The following is a 17969-nucleotide window of genomic DNA, read 5'->3' on the forward strand; positions in this document are numbered from 1 at the left end:
AGAGACGCCAAAGGAGCATCCGACGGCGCTGTTGTGTGCCCCCATAAATTACCAGCCTAGTGTAATGTGGCTGCAAGAGCGGTCCGGCTAAAAACAAAAAAAAAAAAAAAAATAAGATAATGTTAAATTAAAAGAAATCGCAGTGTGTAAGGAGCTAACTACTGGGCACATCGACAACTCCGACAAGTTTTGCTACCAGCAGAATATCTGATCTCTGCAGAATATTATCTCATTTCAAGCTGTGTTTTAATTAATTTTAGGTGGGCCGATCCCGGCGGTACTGCAATGCCGGGCCAACCCGCGACAGAGGTGGAGCAAGCCCCTATCACTCCGTCATGAGCCAAAAATGAGTTTAATATTCTGGTCCTGCGATGCAGGACGTATCAGATATTAAGCTGATAAGAACAGATTTTTTTTTTTTTTTAGTCATTGAGAGAATTTTTGGAAGCGGGAAGGAACTTCTAGGAAGGTTGCTTCAGGAATATTCCGGGCCAGAGTACCAGTTTCGTGGTCGACGTCATCTGCCACCATCTACAGAGAGCCGTACCTCACTAGCTGGTACTGGGCCGGCATCGTAACTAAGAATTATCTGTAGATAATAGGAGATCTTGGGTTTACCCGGAGTGCAGTGGCGCACTCCGGCCAAGATGAGAAGGTCATAAGTCTGTATCAACCCCGGGCGGAGACCCAGACGAAGCTGGCCGGGGGAAAAATTGGAAGACGAACAGAGCGGAAGGCACATACGTCGCTACCAACTCTGCCGCCGGTGTCGACAGTATAAACTGGACACACACGAGACCGGTCTGCATCTGCCACGGCAGGAGGATCAGATGGGACGGCTACATCTGCCTCTGCGGATGGTTCAGATGGGGCCTGAGCATCTCGCCACCCTTAGTCAAAATCGGGAGAAAATAGAGGGAAGAAGTATCACATGCAGCGCAGGTCTGGCAGTTACGAAGGCGCTTGCTGCCCTCACAGCAAGGCCAACCACGATCCGGACCGTGCACGCTGCAACTTCGTCATAGTCGGGTGCCGGGAGAGCAATGACTAAAGAAAATACATCGCATATCAGTGCGTTTCGTATCCGACCTTACCAGCATTAAGCTGATAAGAACAGATTTTTTTTAATCATTGAGAGAATTTTTGGAAGCGGGAAGGAACTTCTAGGAAGGTTGCTTCAGGAATATTCCGGGCCACAGTACCAGTTTCGTGGTCGACGTCATCTGCCACCATCTACAGAGAGTCGTGCCTCACTAGCTGGCACTGGGCCGGCGTCGTAACTAAGAATTATCTATAGATAATAGGAGATCTTGGCAGCGCAGCGCAGGTCTGGCAGTTACGAAGGCGCTTGCTGCCCTCACAGCAAGGCCAACCACGATCCAGACCGTGCACGCCGCAACTTCGTCATAGTCGGGTGCCGGGAGAGCAATGACTAAAGAAAATACATCGCATATCAGTGCGTTTCGTATCCGACCTTACCAGCATTAAGCTGATAAGAACAGATACTACACTTTGATCTTAGCCAAAAGGCCGAGAAGCGATAAGGAAAAACCGCAGTGGAAGGGCCTAAATGCTTGCAGCGTGTGCGCTCCACATGTGGGAGTGAAACATGGTGGTGCGGGCTGATATCGCAACAGGCGACCGTGGAAAACGTCGCAAAAGCAAGTGCCGGGAGGAAGGACAACTGAAGAGAGCACTCGTCAACAGCCTAGTTTTACCGTCCATGTCTAACAGTAAAGAGCGACTCCCATTTGAACGCCGCTAGCAGCCACGGCAGTGGAGAAGCCGTGAGGCCGCCCCACAGCAGCGCCAGGACGGCGCGAGCTACACCGGCGCGAGGCCGGCGCAAGCTACACCTAGCCGAGTGCTTACACCGTTCACCGCAGACTGCATATGTGTGTGTGCGTGTGTACACACGTATTCTACGTGCGTGCGGCGGCGGCGACGACGACGACGACGTTCGCGAGGAGCTAAGGTTATAACTCCAAAAAATTTAATTGAAATTATCTGTGGCCGGGCCATAAGAGACGCCAAAGGAGCATCCGACGGCGCTGTTGTGTGCCCCCATAAATTACCAGCCTAGTGTAATGTGGCTGCAAGAGCGGTCCGGCTAAAAACAAAAAAAAAAAAAAAAATAAGATAATGTTAAATTAAAAGAAATCGCAGTGTGTAAGGAGCTAACTACTGGGCACATCGACAACTCCGACAAGTTTTGCTACCAGCAGAATATCTGATCTCTGCAGAATATTATCTCATTTCAAGCTGTGTTTTAATTAATTTTAGGTGGGCCGATCCCGGCGGTACTGCAATGCCGGGCCAACCCGCGACAGAGGTGGAGCAAGCCCCTATCACTCCGTCATGAGCCAAAAATGAGTTTAATATTCTGGTCCTGCGATGCAGGACGTATCAGATATTAAGCTGATAAGAACAGATTTTTTTTTTTTTTTAGTCATTGAGAGAATTTTTGGAAGCGGGAAGGAACTTCTAGGAAGGTTGCTTCAGGAATATTCCGGGCCAGAGTACCAGTTTCGTGGTCGACGTCATCTGCCACCATCTACAGAGAGCCGTACCTCACTAGCTGGTACTGGGCCGGCATCGTAACTAAGAATTATCTGTAGATAATAGGAGATCTTGGGTTTACCCGGAGTGCAGTGGCGCACTCCGGCCAAGATGAGAAGGTCATAAGTCTGTATCAACCCCGGGCGGAGACCCAGACGAAGCTGGCCGGGGGAAAAATTGGAAGACGAACAGAGCGGAAGGCACATACGTCGCTACCAACTCTGCCGCCGGTGTCGACAGTATAAACTGGACACACACGAGACCGGTCTGCATCTGCCACGGCAGGAGGATCAGATGGGACGGCTACATCTGCCTCTGCGGATGGTTCAGATGGGGCCTGAGCATCTCGCCACCCTTAGTCAAAATCGGGAGAAAATAGAGGGAAGAAGTATCACATGCAGCGCAGGTCTGGCAGTTACGAAGGCGCTTGCTGCCCTCACAGCAAGGCCAACCACGATCCGGACCGTGCACGCTGCAACTTCGTCATAGTCGGGTGCCGGGAGAGCAATGACTAAAGAAAATACATCGCATATCAGTGCGTTTCGTATCCGACCTTACCAGCATTAAGCTGATAAGAACAGATTTTTTTTAATCATTGAGAGAATTTTTGGAAGCGGGAAGGAACTTCTAGGAAGGTTGCTTCAGGAATATTCCGGGCCACAGTACCAGTTTCGTGGTCGACGTCATCTGCCACCATCTACAGAGAGTCGTGCCTCACTAGCTGGCACTGGGCCGGCGTCGTAACTAAGAATTATCTATAGATAATAGGAGATCTTGGCAGCGCAGCGCAGCGCAGGTCTGGCAGTTACGAAGGCGCTTGCTGCCCTCACAGCAAGGCCAACCACGATCCAGACCGTGCACGCCGCAACTTCGTCATAGTCGGGTGCCGGGAGAGCAATGACTAAAGAAAATACATCGCATATCAGTGCGTTTCGTATCCGACCTTAGCAGCATTAAGCTGATAAGAACAGATACTACACTTTGATCTTAGCCAAAAGGCCGAGAAGCGATAAGGAAAAACCGCAGTGGAAGGGCCTAAATGCTTGCAGCGTGTGCGCTCCACATGTGGGAGTGAAACATGGTGGTGCGGGCTGATATCGCAACAGGCGACCGTGGAAAACGTCGCAAAAGCAAGTGCCGGGAGGAAGGACAACTGAAGAGAGCACTCGTCAACAGCCTAGTTTTACCGTCCATGTCTAACAGTAAAGAGCGACTCCCATTTGAACGCCGCTAGCAGCCACGGCAGTGGAGAAGCCGTGAGGCCGCCCCACAGCAGCGCCAGGACGGCGCGAGCTACACCGGCGCGAGGCCGGCGCAAGCTACACCTAGCCGAGTGCTTACACCGTTCACCGCAGACTGCATATGTGTGTGTGCGTGTGTACACACGTATTCTGCGTGCGTGCGGCGGCGGCGACGACGACGTTCGCGAGGAGCTAAGGTTATAACTCCAAAAAATTTAATTGAAATTATCTGTGGCCGGGCCATAAGAGACGCCAAAGGAGCATCCGACGGCGCTGTTGTGTGCCCCCATAAATTACCAGCCTAGTGTAATGTGGCTGCAAGAGCGGTCCGGCTAAAAACAAAAAAAAAAAAAAAAAAAAAAGATAATGTTAAATTAAAAGAAATCGCAGTGTGTAAGGAGCTAACTACTGGGCACATCGACAACTCCGACAAGTTTTGCTACCAGCAGAATATCTGATCTCTGCAGAATATTATCTCATTTCAAGCTGTGTTTTAATTAATTTTAGGTGGGCCGATCCCGGCGGTACTGCAATGCCGGGCCAACCCGCGACAGAGGTGGAGCAAGCCCCTATCACTCCGTCATGAGCCAAAAATGAGTTTAATATTCTGGTCCTGCGATGCAGGACGTATCAGATATTAAGCTGATAAGAACAGATTTTTTTTTTTTTTTAGTCATTGAGAGAATTTTTGGAAGCGGGAAGGAACTTCTAGGAAGGTTGCTTCAGGAATATTCCGGGCCAGAGTACCAGTTTCGTGGTCGACGTCATCTGCCACCATCTACAGAGAGCCGTACCTCACTAGCTGGTACTGGGCCGGCGTCGTAACTAAGAATTATCTATAGATAATAGGAGATCTTGGGTTTACCCGGAGTGCAGTGGCGCACTCCGGCCAAGATGAGAAGGTCATAAGTCTGTATCAACCCCGGGCGGAGACCCAGACGAAGCTGGCCGGGGGAAAAATTGGAAGACGAACAGAGCGGAAGGCACATACGTCGCTACCAACTCTGCCGCCGGTGTCGACAGTATAAACTGGACACACACGAGACCGGTCTGCATCTGCCACGGCAGGAGGATCAGATGGGACGGCTACATCTGCCTCTGCGGATGGTTCAGATGGGGCCTGAGCATCTCGCCACCCTTAGTCAAAATCGGGAGAAAATAGAGGGAAGAAGTATCACATGCAGCGCAGGTCTGGCAGTTACGAAGGCGCTTGCTGCCCTCACAGCAAGGCCAACCACGATCCGGACCGTGCACGCTGCAACTTCGTCATAGTCGGGTGCCGGGAGAGCAATGACTAAAGAAAATACATCGCATATCAGTGCGTTTCGTATCCGACCTTACCAGCATTAAGCTGATAAGAACAGATTTTTTTTAATCATTGAGAGAATTTTTGGAAGCGGGAAGGAACTTCTAGGAAGGTTGCTTCAGGAATATTCCGGGCCACAGTACCAGTTTCGTGGTCGACGTCATCTGCCACCATCTACAGAGAGTCGTGCCTCACTAGCTGGCACTGGGCCGGCGTCGTAACTAAGAATTATCTATAGATAATAGGAGATCTTGGCAGCGCAGCGCAGCGCAGCGCAGGTCTGGCAGTTACGAAGGCGCTTGCTGCCCTCACAGCAAGGCCAACCACGATCCAGACCGTGCACGCCGCAACTTCGTCATAGTCGGGTGCCGGGAGAGCAATGACTAAAGAAAATACATCGCATATCAGTGCGTTTCGTATCCGAATTTACCAGCATTAAGCTGATAAGAACAGATACTACACTTTGATCTTAGCCAAAAGGCCGAGAAGCGATAAGGAAAAACCGCAGTGGAAGGGCCTAAATGCTTGCAGCGTGTGCGCTCCACATGTGGGAGTGAAACATGGTGGTGCGGGCTGATATCGCAACAGGCGACCGTGGAAAACGTCGCAAAAGCAAGTGCCGGGAGGAAGGACAACTGAAGAGAGCACTCGTCAACAGCCTAGTTTTACCGTCCATGTCTAACAGTAAAGAGCGACTCCCATTTGAACGCCGCTAGCAGCCACGGCAGTGGAGAAGCCGTGAGGCCGCCCCACAGCAGCGCCAGGACGGCGCGAGCTACACCGGCGCGAGGCCGGCGCAAGCTACACCTAGCCGAGTGCTTACACCGTTCACCGCAGACTGCATATGTGTGTGTGCGTGTGTACACACGTATTCTGCGTGCGTGCGGCGGCGGCGACGACGACGACGACGTTCGCGAGGAGCTAAGGTTATAACTCCAAAAAATTTAATTGAAATTATCTGTGGCCGGGCCATAAGAGACGCCAAAGGAGCATCCGACGGCGCTGTTGTGTGCCCCCATAAATTACCAGCCTAGTGTAATGTGGCTGCAAGAGCGGTCCGGCTAAAAACAAAAAAAAAAAAAAATAAGATAATGTTAAATTAAAAGAAATCGCAGTGTGTAAGGAGCTAACTACTGGGCACATCGACAACTCCGACAAGTTTTGCTACCAGCAGAATATCTGATCTCTGCAGAATATTATCTCATTTCAAGCTGTGTTTTAATTAATTTTAGGTGGGCCGATCCCGGCGGTACTGCAATGCCGGGCCAACCCGCGACAGAGGTGGAGCAAGCCCCTATCACTCCGTCATGAGCCAAAAATGAGTTTAATATTCTGGTCCTGCGATGCAGGATGTATCAGATATTAAGCTGATAAGAACAGATTTTTTTTTTTTTTTTTAGTCATTGAGAGAATTTTTGGAAGCGGGAAGGAACTTCTAGGAAGGTTGCTTCAGGAATATTCCGGGCCAGAGTACCAGTTTCGTGGTCGACGTCATCTGCCACCATCTACAGAGAGCCGTACCTCACTAGCTGGTACTGGGCCGGCGTCGTAACTAAGAATTATCTATAGATAATAGGAGATCTTGGGTTTACCCGGAGTGCAGTGGCGCACTCCGGCCAAGATGAGAAGGTCATAAGTCTGTATCAACCCCGGGCGGAGACCCAGACGAAGCTGGCCGGGGGAAAAATTGGAAGACGAACAGAGCGGAAGGCACATACGTCGCTACCAACTCTGCCGCCGGTGTCGACAGTATAAACTGGACACACACGAGACCGGTCTGCATCTGCCACGGCAGGAGGATCAGATGGGACGGCTACATCTGCCTCTGCGGATGGTTCAGATGGGGCCTGAGCATCTCGCCACCCTTAGTCAAAATCGGGAGAAAATAGAGGGAAGAAGTATCACATGCAGCGCAGGTCTGGCAGTTACGAAGGCGCTTGCTGCCCTCACAGCAAGGCCAACCACGATCCGGACCGTGCACGCTGCAACTTCGTCATAGTCGGGTGCCGGGAGAGCAATGACTAAAGAAAATGCATCGCATATCAGTGCGTTTCGTATCCGACCTTACCAGCATTAAGCTGATAAGAACAGATTTTTTTTAGTCATTGAGAGAATTTTTGGAAGCGGGAAGGAACTTCTAGGAAGGTTGCTTCAGGAATATTCCGGGCCACAGTACCAGTTTCGTGGTCGACGTCATCTGCCACCATCTACAGAGAGTCGTGCCTCACTAGCTGGCACTGGGCCGGCGTCGTAACTAAGAATTATCTATAGATAATAGGAGATCTTGGCAGCGCAGCGCAGCGCAGGTCTGGCAGTTACGAAGGCGCTTGCTGCCCTCACAGCAAGGCCAACCACGATCCAGACCGTGCACGCCGCAACTTCGTCATAGTCGGGTGCCGGGAGAGCAATGACTAAAGAAAATACATCGCATATCAGTGCGTTTCGTATCCGACCTTACCAGCATTAAGCTGATAAGAACAGATACTACACTTTGATCTTAGCCAAAAGGCCGAGAAGCGATAAGGAAAAACCGCAGTGGAAGGGCCTAAATGCTTGCAGTGTGTGCGCTCCACATGTGGGAGTGAAACATGGTGGTGCGGGCTGATATCGCAACAGGCGACCGTGGAAAACGTCGCAAAAGCAAGTGCCGGGAGGAAGGACAACTGAAGAGAGCACTCGTCAACAGCCTAGTTTTACCGTCCATGTCTAACAGTAAAGAGCGACTCCCATTTGAACGCCGCTAGCAGCCACGGCAGTGGAGAAGCCGTGAGGCCGCCCCACAGCAGCGCCAGGACGGCGCGAGCTACACCGGCGCGAGGCCGGCGCAAGCTACACCTAGCCGAGTGCTTACACCGTTCACCGCAGACTGCATATGTGTGTGTGCGTGTGTACACACGTATTCTGCGTGCGTGCGGCGGCGGCGACGACGACGACGTTCGCGAGGAGCTAAGGTTATAACTCCAAAAAATTTAATTGAAATTATCTGTGGCCGGGCCATAAGAGACGCCAAAGGAGCATCCGACGGCGCTGTTGTGTGCCCCCATAAATTACCAGCCTAGTGTAATGTGGCTGCAAGAGCGGTCCAGCTAAAAACAAAAAAAAAAAAAAAAATAAGATAATGTTAAATTAAAAGAAATCGCAGTGTGTAAGGAGCTAACTACTGGGCACATCGACAACTCCGACAAGTTTTGCTACCAGCAGAATATCTGATCTCTGCAGAATATTATCTCATTTCAAGCTGTGTTTTAATTAATTTTAGGTGGGCCGATCCCGGCGGTACTGCAATGCCGGGCCAACCCGCGACAGAGGTGGAGCAAGCCCCTATCACTCCGTCATGAGCCAAAAATGAGTTTAATATTCTGGTCCTGCGATGCAGGACGTATCAGATATTAAGCTGATAAGAACAGATTTTTTTTTTTTTTTTAGTCATTGAGAGAATTTTTGGAAGCGGGAAGGAACTTCTAGGAAGGTTGCTTCAGGAATATTCCGGGCCAGAGTACCAGTTTCGTGGTCGACGTCATCTGCCACCATCTACAGAGAGCCGTACCTCACTAGCTGGTACTGGGCCGGCGTCGTAACTAAGAATTATCTATAGATAATAGGAGATCTTGGGTTTACCCGGAGTGCAGTGGCGCACTCCGGCCAAGATGAGAAGGTCATAAGTCTGTATCAACCCCGGGCGGAGACCCAGACGAAGCTGGCCGGGGGAAAAATTGGAAGACGAACAGAGCGGAAGGCACATACGTCGCTACCAACTCTGCCGCCGGTGTCGACAGTATAAACTGGACACACACGAGACCGGTCTGCATCTGCCACGGCAGGAGGATCAGATGGGACGGCTACATCTGCCTCTGCGGATGGTTCAGATGGGGCCTGAGCATCTCGCCACCCTTAGTCAAAATCGGGAGAAAATAGAGGGAAGAAGTATCACATGCAGCGCAGGTCTGGCAGTTACGAAGGCGCTTGCTGCCCTCACAGCAAGGCCAACCACGATCCGGACCGTGCACGCTGCAACTTCGTCATAGTCGGGTGCCGGGAGAGCAATGACTAAAGAAAATGCATCGCATATCAGTGCGTTTCGTATCCGACCTTACCAGCATTAAGCTGATAAGAACAGATTTTTTTTAGTCATTGAGAGAATTTTTGGAAGCGGGAAGGAACTTCTAGGAAGGTTGCTTCAGGAATATTCCCGGGCCACAGTACCAGTTTCGTGGTCGACGTCATCTGCCACCATCTACAGAGAGTCGTGCCTCACTAGCTGGCACTGGGCCGGCGTCGTAACTAAGAATTATCTATAGATAATAGGAGATCTTGGCAGCGCAGCGCAGCGCAGCGCAGCGCAGCGCAGGTCTGGCAGTTACGAAGGCGCTTGCTGCCCTCACAGCAAGGCCAACCACGATCCAGACCGTGCACGCCGCAACTTCGTCATAGTCGGGTGCCGGGAGAGCAATGACTAAAGAAAATACATCGCATATCAGTGCGTTTCGTATCCGACCTTACCAGCATTAAGCTGATAAGAACAGATACTACACTTTGATCTTAGCCAAAAGGCCGAGAAGCGATAAGGAAAAACCGCAGTGGAAGGGCCTAAATGCTTGCAGCGTGTGCGCTCCACATGTGGGAGTGAAACATGGTGGTGCGGGCTGATATCGCAACAGGCGACCGTGGAAAACGTCGCAAAAGCAAGTGCCGGGAGGAAGGACAACTGAAGAGAGCACTCGTCAACAGCCTAGTTTTACCGTCCATGTCTAACAGTAAAGAGCGACTCCCATTTGAACGCCGCTAGCAGCCACGGCAGTGGAGAAGCCGTGAGGCCGCCCCACAGCAGCGCCAGGACGGCGCGAGCTACACCGGCGCGAGGCCGGCGCAAGCTACACCTAGCCGAGTGCTTACACCGTTCACCGCAGACTGCATATGTGTGTGTGCGTGTGTACACACGTATTCTGCGTGCGTGCGGCGGCGGCGACGACGACGACGTTCGCGAGGAGCTAAGGTTATAACTCCAAAAAATTTAATTGAAATTATCTGTGGCCGGGCCATAAGAGACGCCAAAGGAGCATCCGACGGCGCTGTTGTGTGCCCCCATAAATTACCAGCCTAGTGTAATGTGGCTGCAAGAGCGGTCCAGCTAAAAACAAAAAAAAAAAAAATAAGATAATGTTAAATTAAAAGAAATCGCAGTGTGTAAGGAGCTAACTACTGGGCACATCGACAACTCCGACAAGTTTTGCTACCAGCAGAATATCTGATCTCTGCAGAATATTATCTCATTTCAAGCTGTGTTTTAATTAATTTTAGGTGGGCCGATCCCGGCGGTACTGCAATGCCGGGCCAACCCGCGACAGAGGTGGAGCAAGCCCCTATCACTCCGTCATGAGCCAAAAATGAGTTTAATATTCTGGTCCTGCGATGCAGGACGTATCAGATATTAAGCTGATAAGAACAGATTTTTTTTTTTTTTTTAGTCATTGAGAGAATTTTTGGAAGCGGGAAGGAACTTCTAGGAAGGTTGCTTCAGGAATATTCCGGGCCAGAGTACCAGTTTCGTGGTCGACGTCATCTGCCACCATCTACAGAGAGCCGTACCTCACTAGCTGGTACTGGGCCGGCGTCGTAACTAAGAATTATCTATAGATAATAGGAGATCTTGGGTTTACCCGGAGTGCAGTGGCGCACTCCGGCCAAGATGAGAAGGTCATAAGTCTGTATCAACCCCGGGCGGAGACCCAGACGAAGCTGGCCGGGGGAAAAATTGGAAGACGAACAGAGCGGAAGGCACATACGTCGCTACCAACTCTGCCGCCGGTGTCGACAGTATAAACTGGACACACACGAGACCGGTCTGCATCTGCCACGGCAGGAGGATCAGATGGGACGGCTACATCTGCCTCTGCGGATGGTTCAGATGGGGCCTGAGCATCTCGCCACCCTTAGTCAAAATCGGGAGAAAATAGAGGGAAGAAGTATCACATGCAGCGCAGGTCTGGCAGTTACGAAGGCGCTTGCTGCCCTCACAGCAAGGCCAACCACGATCCGGACCGTGCACGCTGCAACTTCGTCATAGTCGGGTGCCGGGAGAGCAATGACTAAAGAAAATACATCGCATATCAGTGCGTTTCGTATCCGACCTTACCAGCATTAAGCTGATAAGAACAGATTTTTTTTAGTCATTGAGAGAATTTTTGGAAGCGGGAAGGAACTTCTAGGAAGGTTGCTTCAGGAATATTCCGGGCCACAGTACCAGTTTCGTGGTCGACGTCATCTGCCACCATCTACAGAGAGTCGTGCCTCACTAGCTGGCACTGGGCCGGCGTCGTAACTAAGAATTATCTATAGATAATAGGAGATCTTGGCAGCGCAGCGCAGGTCTGGCAGTTACGAAGGCGCTTGCTGCCCTCACTGCAAGGCCAACCACGATCCAGACCGTGCACGCCGCAACTTCGTCATAGTCGGGTGCCGGGAGAGCAATGACTAAAGAAAATACATCGCATATCAGTGCGTTTCGTATCCGACCTTACCAGCATTAAGCTGATAAGAACAGATACTACACTTTGATCTTAGCCAAAAGGCCGAGAAGCGATAAGGAAAAACCGCAGTGGAAGGGCCTAAATGCTTGCAGCGTGTGCGCTCCACATGTGGGAGTGAAACATGGTGGTGCGGGCTGATATCGCAACAGGCGACCGTGGAAAACGTCGCAAAAGCAAGTGCCGGGAGGAAGGACAACTGAAGAGAGCACTCGTCAACAGCCTAGTTTTACCGTCCATGTCTAACAGTAAAGAGCGACTCCCATTTGAACGCCGCTAGCAGCCACGGCAGTGGAGAAGCCGTGAGGCCGCCCCACAGCAGCGCCAGGACGGCGCGAGCTACACCGGCGCGAGGCCGGCGCAAGCTACACCTAGCCGAGTGCTTACACCGTTCACCGCAGACTGCATATGTGTGTGTGCGTGTGTACACACGTATTCTGCGTGCGTGCGGCGGCGGCGACGACGACGACGTTCGCGAGGAGCTAAGGTTATAACTCCAAAAAATTTAATTGAAATTATCTGTGGCCGGGCCATAAGAGACGCCAAAGGAGCATCCGACGGCGCTGTTGTGTGCCCCCATAAATTACCAGCCTAGTGTAATGTGGCTGCAAGAGCGGTCCAGCTAAAAACAAAAAAAAAAAAAATAAGATAATGTTAAATTAAAAGAAATCGCAGTGTGTAAGGAGCTAACTACTGGGCACATCGACAACTCCGACAAGTTTTGCTACCAGCAGAATATCTGATCTCTGCAGAATATTATCTCATTTCAAGCTGTGTTTTAATTAATTTTAGGTGGGCCGATCCCGGCGGTACTGCAATGCCGGGCCAACCCGCGACAGAGGTGGAGCAAGCCCCTATCACTCCGTCATGAGCCAAAAATGAGTTTAATATTCTGGTCCTGCGATGCAGGACGTATCAGATATTAAGCTGATAAGAACAGATTTTTTTTTTTTTTTTAGTCATTGAGAGAATTTTTGGAAGCGGGAAGGAACTTCTAGGAAGGTTGCTTCAGGAATATTCCGGGCCAGAGTACCAGTTTCGTGGTCGACGTCATCTGCCACCATCTACAGAGAGCCGTACCTCACTAGCTGGTACTGGGCCGGCGTCGTAACTAAGAATTATCTATAGATAATAGGAGATCTTGGGTTTACCCGGAGTGCAGTGGCGCACTCCGGCCAAGATGAGAAGGTCATAAGTCTGTATCAACCCCGGGCGGAGACCCAGACGAAGCTGGCCGGGGGAAAAATTGGAAGACGAACAGAGCGGAAGGCACATACGTCGCTACCAACTCTGCCGCCGGTGTCGACAGTATAAACTGGACACACACGAGACCGGTCTGCATCTGCCACGGCAGGAGGATCAGATGGGACGGCTACATCTGCCTCTGCGGATGGTTCAGATGGGGCCTGAGCATCTCGCCACCCTTAGTCAAAATCGGGAGAAAATAGAGGGAAGAAGTATCACATGCAGCGCAGGTCTGGCAGTTACGAAGGCGCTTGCTGCCCTCACAGCAAGGCCAACCACGATCCGGACCGTGCACGCTGCAACTTCGTCATAGTCGGGTGCCGGGAGAGCAATGACTAAAGAAAATACATCGCATATCAGTGCGTTTCGTATCCGACCTTACCAGCATTAAGCTGATAAGAACAGATTTTTTTTAGTCATTGAGAGAATTTTTGGAAGCGGGAAGGAACTTCTAGGAAGGTTGCTTCAGGAATATTCCGGGCCACAGTACCAGTTTCGTGGTCGACGTCATCTGCCACCATCTACAGAGAGTCGTGCCTCACTAGCTGGCACTGGGCCGGCGTCGTAACTAAGAATTATCTATAGATAATAGGAGATCTTGGCAGCGCAGCGCAGGTCTGGCAGTTACGAAGGCGCTTGCTGCCCTCACTGCAAGGCCAACCACGATCCAGACCGTGCACGCCGCAACTTCGTCATAGTCGGGTGCCGGGAGAGCAATGACTAAAGAAAATACATCGCATATCAGTGCGTTTCGTATCCGACCTTACCAGCATTAAGCTGATAAGAACAGATACTACACTTTGATCTTAGCCAAAAGGCCGAGAAGCGATAAGGAAAAACCGCAGTGGAAGGGCCTAAATGCTTGCAGCGTGTGCGCTCCACATGTGGGAGTGAAACATGGTGGTGCGGGCTGATATCGCAACAGGCGACCGTGGAAAACGTCGCAAAAGCAAGTGCCGGGAAGAAGGACAACTGAAGAGAGCACTCGTGAACAGCCTAGTTTTACCGTCCATGTCTAACAGTAAAGAGCGACTCCCATTTGAACGCCGCTAGCAGCCACGGCAGTGGAGAAGCCGTGAGGCCGCCCCACAGCAGCGCCAGGACGGCGCGAGCTACACCGGCGCGAGGCCGGCGCAAGCTACACCTAGCCGAGTGCTTACACCGTTCACCGCAGACTGCATATGTGTGTGTGCGTGTGTACACACGTATTCTGCGTGCGTGCGGCGGCGGCGACGACGACGACGTTCGCGAGGAGCTAAGGTTATAACTCCAAAAAATTTAATTGAAATTATCTGTGGCCGGGCCATAAGAGACGCCAAAGGAGCATCCGACGGCGCTGTTGTGTGCCCCCATAAATTACCAGCCTAGTGTAATGTGGCTGCAAGAGCGGTCCGGCTAAAAACAAAAAAAAAAAAAAATAAGATAATGTTAAATTAAAAGAAATCGCAGTGTGTAAGGAGCTAACTACTGGGCACATCGACAACTCCGACAAGTTTTGCTACCAGCAGAATATCTGATCTCTGCAGAATATTATCTCATTTCAAGCTGTGTTTTAATTAATTTTAGGTGGGCCGATCCCGGCGGTACTGCAATGCCGGGCCAACCCGCGACAGAGGTGGAGCAAGCCCCTATCACTCCGTCATGAGCCAAAAATGAGTTTAATATTCTGGTCCTGCGATGCAGGACGTATCAGATATTAAGCTGATAAGAACAGATTTTTTAGTCATTGAGAGAATTTTTGGAAGCGGGAAGGAACTTCTAGGAAGGTTGCTTCAGGAATATTCCGGGCCAGAGTACCAGTTTCGTGGTCGACGTCATCTGCCACCATCTACAGAGAGCCGTACCTCACTAGCTGGTACTGGGCCGGCGTCGTAACTAAGAATTATCTATAGATAATAGGAGATCTTGGGTTTACCCGGAGTGCAGTGGCGCACTCCGGCCAAGATGAGAAGGTCATAAGTCTGTATCAACCCCGGGCGGAGACCCAGACGAAGCTGGCCGGGGGAAAAATTGGAAGACGAACAGAGCGGAAGGCACATACGTCGCTACCAACTCTGCCGCCGGTGTCGACAGTATAAACTGGACACACACGAGACCAGTCTGCATCTGCCACGGCAGGAGGATCAGATGGGACGGCTACATCTGCCTCTGCGGATGGTTCAGATGGGGCCTGAGCATCTCGCCACCCTTAGTCAAAATCGGGAGAAAATAGAGGGAAGAAGTATCACATGCAGCGCAGGTCTGGCAGTTACGAAGGCGCTTGCTGCCCTCACAGCAAGGCCAACCACGATCCGGACCGTGCACGCTGCAACTTCGTCATAGTCGGGTGCCGGGAGAGCAATGACTAAAGAAAATACATCGCATATCAGTGCGTTTCGTATCCGACCTTACCAGCATTAAGCTGATAAGAACAGATTTTTTTTAGTCATTGAGAGAATTTTTGGAAGCGGGAAGGAACTTCTAGGAAGGTTGCTTCAGGAATATTCCGGGCCACAGTACCAGTTTCGTGGTCGACGTCATCTGCCACCATCTACAGAGAGTCGTGCCTCACTAGCTGGCACTGGGCCGGCGTCGTAACTAAGAATTATCTATAGATAATAGGAGATCTTGGCAGCGCAGCGCAGGTCTGGCAGTTACGAAGGCGCTTGCTGCCCTCACAGCAAGGCCAACCACGATCCAGACCGTGCACGCCGCAACTTCGTCATAGTCGGGTGCCGGGAGAGCAATGACTAAAGAAAATACATCGCATATCAGTGCGTTTCGTATCCGACCTTACCAGCATTAAGCTGATAAGAACAGATACTACACTTTGATCTTAGCCAAAAGGCCGAGAAGCGATAAGGAAAAACCGCAGTGGAAGGGCCTAAATGCTTGCAGCGTGTGCGCTCCACATGTGGGAGTGAAACATGGTGGTGCGGGCTGATATCGCAACAGGCGACCGTGGAAAACGTCGCAAAAGCAAGTGCCGGGAAGAAGGACAACTGAAGAGAGCACTCGTGAACAGCCTAGTTTTACCGTCCATGTCTAACAGTAAAGAGCGACTCCCATTTGAACGCCGCTAGCAGCCACGGCAGTGGAGAAGCCGTGAGGCCGCCCCACAGCAGCGCCAGGACGGCGCGAGCTACACCGGCGCGAGGCCGGCGCAAGCTACACCTAGCCGAGTGCTTACACCGTTCACCGCAGACTGCATATGTGTGTGTGCGTGTGTACACACGTATTCTGCGTGCGTGCGGCGGCGGCGACGACGACGACGTTCGCGAGGAGCTAAGGTTATAACTCCAAAAAATTTAATTGAAATTATCTGTGGCCGGGCCATAAGAGACGCCAAAGGAGCATCCGACGGCGCTGTTGTGTGCCCCCATAAATTACCAGCCTAGTGTAATGTGGCTGCAAGAGCGGTCCGGCTAAAAACAAAAAAAAAAAAAAATAAGATAATGTTAAATTAAAAGAAATCGCAGTGTGTAAGGAGCTAACTACTGGGCACATCGACAACTCCGACAAGTTTTGCTACCAGCAGAATATCTGATCTCTGCAGAATATTATCTCATTTCAAGCTGTGTTTTAATTAATTTTAGGTGGGCCGATCCCGGCGGTACTGCAATGCCGGGCCAACCCGCGACAGAGGTGGAGCAAGCCCCTATCACTCCGTCATGAGCCAAAAATGAGTTTAATATTCTGGTCCTGCGATGCAGGACGTATCAGATATTAAGCTGATAAGAACAGATTTTTTAGTCATTGAGAGAATTTTTGGAAGCGGGAAGGAACTTCTAGGAAGGTTGCTTCAGGAATATTCCGGGCCAGAGTACCAGTTTCGTGGTCGACGTCATCTGCCACCATCTACAGAGAGCCGTACCTCACTAGCTGGTACTGGGCCGGCGTCGTAACTAAGAATTATCTATAGATAATAGGAGATCTTGGGTTTACCCGGAGTGCAGTGGCGCACTCCGGCCAAGATGAGAAGGTCATAAGTCTGTATCAACCCCGGGCGGAGACCCAGACGAAGCTGGCCGGGGGAAAAATTGGAAGACGAACAGAGCGGAAGGCACATACGTCGCTACCAACTCTGCCGCCGGTGTCGACAGTATAAACTGGACACACACGAGACCAGTCTGCATCTGCCACGGCAGGAGGATCAGATGGGACGGCTACATCTGCCTCTGCGGATGGTTCAGATGGGGCCTGAGCATCTCGCCACCCTTAGTCAAAATCGGGAGAAAATAGAGGGAAGAAGTATCACATGCAGCGCAGGTCTGGCAGTTACGAAGGCGCTTGCTGCCCTCACAGCAAGGCCAACCACGATCCGGACCGTGCACGCTGCAACTTCGTCATAGTCGGGTGCCGGGAGAGCAATGACTAAAGAAAATACATCGCATATCAGTGCGTTTCGTATCCGACCTTACCAGCATTAAGCTGATAAGAACAGATTTTTTTTAGTCATTGAGAGAATTTTTGGAAGCGGGAAGGAACTTCTAGGAAGGTTGCTTCAGGAATATTCCGGGCCACAGTACCAGTTTCGTGGTCGACGTCATCTGCCACCATCTACAGAGAGTCGTGCCTCACTAGCTGGCACTGGGCCGGCGTCGTAACTAAGAATTATCTATAGATAATAGGAGATCTTGGCAGCGCAGCGCAGGTCTGGCAGTTACGAAGGCGCTTGCTGCCCTCACAGCAAGGCCAACCACGATCCAGACCGTGCACGCCGCAACTTCGTCATAGTCGGGTGCCGGGAGAGCAATGACTAAAGAAAATACATCGCATATCAGTGCGTTTCGTATCCGACCTTACCAGCATTAAGCTGATAAGAACAGATACTACACTTTGATCTTAGCCAAAAGGCCGAGAAGCGATAAGGAAAAACCGCAGTGGAAGGGCCTAAATGCTTGCAGCGTGTGCGCTCCACATGTGGGAGTGAAACATGGTGGTGCGGGCTGATATCGCAACAGGCGACCGTGGAAAACGTCGCAAAAGCAAGTGCCGGGAAGAAGGACAACTGAAGAGAGCACTCGTGAACAGCCTAGTTTTACCGTCCATGTCTAACAGTAAAGAGCGACTCCCATTTGAACGCCGCTAGCAGCCACGGCAGTGGAGAAGCCG

General features: G+C 51.1%; 7 non-coding genes and 11 pseudogenes across 7 annotated transcripts; all 18 read right to left on the reverse strand.

Annotated features, from left to right (window-relative positions):
* Positions 1–255: 255 nt before the first annotated feature.
* LOC126285301 (U2 spliceosomal RNA) lies at positions 256–443 on the reverse strand. Its single transcript, XR_007551613.1, has one exon. It is a non-coding gene; the product is annotated as a U2 spliceosomal RNA (small nuclear RNA).
* A 984-nt stretch (positions 444–1427) lies between these two features.
* On the reverse strand, positions 1428–1542 carry LOC126285713 (U2 spliceosomal RNA; annotated as a pseudogene).
* Positions 1543–2278: 736 nt separating this feature from the next.
* Positions 2279–2466, reverse strand: LOC126285305 (U2 spliceosomal RNA). Its single transcript, XR_007551614.1, has one exon. It is a non-coding gene; the product is annotated as a U2 spliceosomal RNA (small nuclear RNA).
* A 971-nt stretch (positions 2467–3437) lies between these two features.
* LOC126285911 (U2 spliceosomal RNA) lies at positions 3438–3570 on the reverse strand (annotated as a pseudogene).
* Positions 3571–4302: 732 nt separating this feature from the next.
* Positions 4303–4490, reverse strand: LOC126285312 (U2 spliceosomal RNA). The gene has a single exon (XR_007551615.1). It is a non-coding gene; the product is annotated as a U2 spliceosomal RNA (small nuclear RNA).
* A 994-nt stretch (positions 4491–5484) lies between these two features.
* Positions 5485–5599, reverse strand: LOC126285453 (U2 spliceosomal RNA; annotated as a pseudogene).
* A 734-nt stretch (positions 5600–6333) lies between these two features.
* On the reverse strand, positions 6334–6523 carry LOC126285409 (U2 spliceosomal RNA). Its single transcript, XR_007551643.1, has one exon. It is a non-coding gene; the product is annotated as a U2 spliceosomal RNA (small nuclear RNA).
* A 989-nt stretch (positions 6524–7512) lies between these two features.
* On the reverse strand, positions 7513–7627 carry LOC126285724 (U2 spliceosomal RNA; annotated as a pseudogene).
* A 733-nt stretch (positions 7628–8360) lies between these two features.
* LOC126285245 (U2 spliceosomal RNA) lies at positions 8361–8549 on the reverse strand. The gene has a single exon (XR_007551606.1). It is a non-coding gene; the product is annotated as a U2 spliceosomal RNA (small nuclear RNA).
* Positions 8550–9554: 1005 nt separating this feature from the next.
* On the reverse strand, positions 9555–9669 carry LOC126285735 (U2 spliceosomal RNA; annotated as a pseudogene).
* Positions 9670–10399: 730 nt separating this feature from the next.
* LOC126285252 (U2 spliceosomal RNA) lies at positions 10400–10588 on the reverse strand. The gene has a single exon (XR_007551607.1). It is a non-coding gene; the product is annotated as a U2 spliceosomal RNA (small nuclear RNA).
* A 984-nt stretch (positions 10589–11572) lies between these two features.
* On the reverse strand, positions 11573–11687 carry LOC126285669 (U2 spliceosomal RNA; annotated as a pseudogene).
* A 730-nt stretch (positions 11688–12417) lies between these two features.
* On the reverse strand, positions 12418–12606 carry LOC126285261 (U2 spliceosomal RNA). Its single transcript, XR_007551608.1, has one exon. It is a non-coding gene; the product is annotated as a U2 spliceosomal RNA (small nuclear RNA).
* A 984-nt stretch (positions 12607–13590) lies between these two features.
* LOC126285680 (U2 spliceosomal RNA) lies at positions 13591–13705 on the reverse strand (annotated as a pseudogene).
* A 731-nt stretch (positions 13706–14436) lies between these two features.
* LOC126292631 (U2 spliceosomal RNA) lies at positions 14437–14611 on the reverse strand (annotated as a pseudogene).
* Positions 14612–15599: 988 nt separating this feature from the next.
* LOC126285746 (U2 spliceosomal RNA) lies at positions 15600–15714 on the reverse strand (annotated as a pseudogene).
* A 731-nt stretch (positions 15715–16445) lies between these two features.
* On the reverse strand, positions 16446–16620 carry LOC126292642 (U2 spliceosomal RNA; annotated as a pseudogene).
* Positions 16621–17608: 988 nt separating this feature from the next.
* LOC126285757 (U2 spliceosomal RNA) lies at positions 17609–17723 on the reverse strand (annotated as a pseudogene).
* Positions 17724–17969: the final 246 nt, after the last annotated feature.

This window comes from Schistocerca gregaria, chromosome 1 (assembly GCF_023897955.1).
Source record: "Schistocerca gregaria isolate iqSchGreg1 chromosome 1, iqSchGreg1.2, whole genome shotgun sequence".
In the NCBI taxonomy this organism is placed as follows: domain Eukaryota; kingdom Metazoa; phylum Arthropoda; class Insecta; order Orthoptera; family Acrididae; genus Schistocerca; species Schistocerca gregaria.